At 40.6% G+C, this 4,431-nt stretch overlaps 1 long non-coding RNA gene across 1 annotated transcript; it reads right to left on the reverse strand.

The window, feature by feature from the left end:
- Positions 1-1,051: 1,051 nt before the first annotated feature.
- LOC143984489 (uncharacterized) lies at positions 1,052-1,905 on the reverse strand. The gene is made up of 3 exons (XR_013274886.1): positions 1,755-1,905; positions 1,323-1,456; positions 1,052-1,177 (listed from the first exon to the last, which is right to left on the reverse strand). It is a non-coding gene; the product is annotated as an uncharacterized LOC143984489 (long non-coding RNA).
- Positions 1,906-4,431: the final 2,526 nt, after the last annotated feature.

Below are 4,431 nucleotides of genomic sequence, written 5' to 3' on the forward strand. Positions count from 1 at the left end.
CTCATATTTTCCAAGTCCCTGGAGAGCTACCACACAGATGTCTGTCGTGTGCTTCAGAAACTAAGAGAGAACAATATCTATTGTAAACTGGAGAAGTGTAAGTTCCATTGTGAACAGGTTACATTTCTGGGCTGTGTCATTTCCACTGTTGGTTTTTCGATGGACCCAGAGAAACTTTCGGCAGTCCTACAGTGGCTTCAACCCATGGGTTTATGTCCTCTTCAGCATTTCCTGGGCTTTGCCAACTATTATCGGAAATTTATTTGCAACTTCTCATCTCTGGTCAAGCCCCTGACTGATATGACCAGAAAGAACGGTAACCCACAGAGTTGGTCTCCGTTGTCCATTGAGGCCTTTGAGACTCTCAAGGCTGCCTTTGTTTCTGCTCCTGTGTTGGCACATCCTGATCCTACGTTGCCCTTTATCCTAGAAGTTGATGCTTCTGAGACTGGAGTTGGCACCCTTCTGTCTCAACGTCCTAACTCTGAGAGCGCTATGCATCTGTGTGGCTACTTTTCCAAGAAATTGTCACCTGCTGATTGCAATTACGAGATTGGTGACAAAGAGCTGTTGGCGATCATTTTAGCCCTGAAAGAATGGAGACATCTCCTTGAAGGTACCACTGTGCCTGTTCTTATGCTTACTGACCATAAGAATCTCACATCCCAGAAGGGCGCGATTGGCTCTTTTCTTGTCGAGTTTTAATTACATGGTCTCATTCTTACCCAGTACTAAGAATGTAAGGGCTGATGCCTTGTCACGACAATTTTACTCCACTTCCAAGTTGGAACAAGGAAATTTGTATAGAGGGAAATAGAAAAAAGTTGGTCCACACTATCCCAGAGACACATTACTGTTAAAGGTACCTCATCCCCTAATAATTCTATAAATATTGTATCCAAGAATAGGAAAAAAGGGGGGGCCAGGGGATTTTTATACGGTACACTATATAAAGAGACAGAGATTTCTTATAAAAGAATTCATGGCTTTAATATTTGAAAATATGTTAAAATTATTTTGGAGGAACCAAAATAGCAAAAAAAATAACAGATACACTCTTTATACAAAACATTACATGACATAGAGTATAGGGGATCCTGAAAATGTTAGTTGCTGAGAATGATCATGTATCCTCCCGACATGTTTCGCGTTTTTGCTTCTTCAGGGGAGTATGCAACTAACATGAACATAAACACAAGAAAAAGAGGGTTTAAGAATACAGAAAGTACATTTATGCCATACAATTAGATACACATAAATTTCAGAACATTAAATATGAAATTGGTCTCAATTCGCTCAGTCCAAAGAGGTACAATGCTTACCCAGGTATTGTCATTCCCGGCATCGCAACCCACAAGCCAATAGATGGTGAGATAGGTGGCAAGAATTAGGTGACAGGATCAAATGCTAAAAACAACCCAGCCCCATGCAGGGCATAGATGGAGGTAGACAAGCGCTACAAAAATCAAAAACAAAATCCAGAAATAAGTACCAAGTTTACAAATCCAGCACAGGTATTGAAAAATATTACTCTGTAACAGAAAGGGTAAACGATATCAATCCCTCAATTATAGGAGGGAATTGGGGCTGAAAAACATGCCTCCATAGTAGAACATGAGATACTCATTATCAGAGGAATAGAACAATTGATTTTAATTACGCCTAATTAGTATAAAGGTTGTAAGAGGTAACTGTTGGGGATATACAACTAGTATACTGTTAAAGAGAGTAAAAGAAATAAAAATTATTTTTACCTGCAGTTAGAGTCAAAGATGAAAGAATTAATTCCATGTGATAATATTGGTGCAATACAGATGCAACAGATCACAAAGAAAGAATCAATTGATTCGTTGTAGTGTTTTGTAAATTACAGAGTGCAGCGGTATGCTGCCACTCCAGGCTTGCTGAACCTACAAGCAAATAAAAGGAAGGATAAATAGGTATAGGTATAGAAAGATGAGGAACGATGTTGTAGCAGTATAAAGTTCAACTAAGAAAATATATTTACCAGACAGAAAGAGTCAGCGTGGCGGCAGTATCAGTGCTGAACCTGCACTACAGATGAAGTGACAGCGCTGCCTTTTATATCCCCCATCCATCGAGCCGGCGTCTGACGTCACCGGCTCGATGCGGACAGCCATAGGTGGAAGCAGTGAGCATGTGCAAAGCCTTTCGAGTCGGCATTTGAACTACCAACCCCATAATGCCTCAGTGCTGACACGAGGTTCATTTGGATGAATGCTGATGGAGATGGGGCTACGCTAACTCTCCGCCCTTAAAGGGGGGGGAAGACACAAGCCAGCATAGAGGGCAGATGAAACGACGATTGTCATGGCTTCTAACCCAAGAGGGGATTACATGCCCCCTTCCACCTCAAATCGGGAGCCGCCTGGGGATATAACCCAGCGGCGCCCTTGGGTGTCCATATGCCCTTGCATACTTGGAGCCAGGGAAGATAAAAAACAGAGGATCCAGTCCCAAACCACAAAATAGTAAGGCTTAGGAATGCGGTGTAGGGAAGGAGGGAAAGAGCAAAGCTCCTCAATGTGGGTGGGATTCATAGAGAGCAACAGAGATCCCTAAGTGTGCAAACCATGAAACCCACCTTGGGCCAAGCAAAGCGAGACAATAAAAGGTATATATTACCTGTACAGCGTTAATAGTAATTAGAAATGACATTTGTTGTTATACATAAATATTTTTAAATATAACATAAACATGGCAATAAAGAAAATAAAAATAAAATAAAAATAAAAAGAAAACCAAATAAATTGGGGAGGGAGTGGGAGGAAAAAAGGGGAGGGGGAAAGATAAACAAAAAGGGGAAAAAGGATATCACTTCTCTCTCTTCATGCCAGGCTCCACGGGGGCTCACAGCCGAGGTAGGAGGGTTCATGAAACAAACAGACAAAAGTTAGCTATAGAAAAGATCTGTAGCTTATATTTTCATTGAAACCAGGGTATTTTGTGGCTTTTAGGATAAAGATCCACTTGGCTTCAGTTTGTAAGAGAAGCTTATCCACTGAGCCACCTCTTGAGTTTAGAGGTATATGGGCCAGGGCTGAAAATCGTATCCAGTTGGGGTCAAAGGCATGATAGATGCCTATGTGCCTACTTATGGCTGTAGTAATTTTTTTATTGAGAATGGGTTTGATGTGGTCTTTTATGCGGATAGAAAATAGTCTTTTAGTTTTACCAACGTAAAATCCTCCACAACGGCATTGGGCCAAATATACAACGCCTGGAGTGGAGCATGTAACGTGACATTTCGAAACAAACAGACTGCCATTTGGCAGTCTGATCTTTCGAGAATTGTATATATAGGGACACATGTCACATTGCCCGCATGAATAAGTACCAGGATGTTTAGGTTTAGTTTCCCCTGAGGAGTCCTGAAAGTGACTTCTAACTAGGCTGTCCTTGAGTGATTGAGGTCTCATATAGGTGATTGATGGTACATCGTTTATGTACTGATTAACAATGGAATCAGCTTTTAGAAGAGGCCAAAACTTTTTGATTATAGCACGGAAAGAATGATGTTGGTTAGAGTATTTGGTAATGATACGTACTTTATTATCCAAATTTTTTTGTTTATTGGAGAAGAGAAGGGAAGTCCTATCTTTATTTTTTACTCTATTATATGATTTTTTCAAAGATACATGACTGTATCCACGTGCTCTGAGTCTGTTATATAAGTCATTGGCTGCGATCTTAAAGTCCGAGTCAGTACTGCAGTTACGTTTGGCCCTTAGATACTGGCTATAAGGGATGCTCTTAAGGAGAGGTTTTGGATGAAAGCTTGTCGCATGCAAGACCGTATTGCCAGCAGTGGGCTTTCTGTATAAGGCAGAATATACATGTCCAGTGGCATCAATTTTAATGGTTAAGTCCAAAAATTCAATAGAATTTTGACTGTAGTTTAACGTAAACTTTAGATTGAATGGATTCACAGAAAGTAAATTAAAAAAGAGCAACAAATCTGATTCTGATCCTGACCAAAAAAATTAAATATCATCAATATACCTGTACCAGGCTGTGATGTTACTTAGAAAAGGGACGAGGTCTTCACGCGCGAAGGTATCTTTTTCCCACCCCCCCAGGTACAGGTTGGCATACGATGGGGCACATTTGGTCCCCATCGCAACCCCCTGCACCTGGAGGTAGTGGGATTGGTTAAATTGGAATACGTTGTGCTTTAAAATAAAATCCAATAGCTTCATAACAAATTCATTGTAAGCAAAGAAATTTGAGCCTCTTTCTTGCAAATAGGAGCGTATTATTTGTAAACCTTTGGTATGTGGTATAGCATTATACAAACATTCCACGTCGATGGAAACCAACCAGGACTGTGCCGGTAGGCTGATACCCTCGAGTATCTTTAGAAGATCGATGGTATCCTTTACATAAGAAAAAAGGGAAATGACGTGCGGT

This window comes from Lithobates pipiens, unplaced genomic scaffold (genome assembly GCF_037356315.1).
Source record: "Lithobates pipiens isolate NorthernLeopardFrog02 unplaced genomic scaffold, aLitPip1_a1.2 Scaffold_16, whole genome shotgun sequence".
Lineage (NCBI taxonomy): Eukaryota > Metazoa > Chordata > Amphibia > Anura > Ranidae > Lithobates > Lithobates pipiens.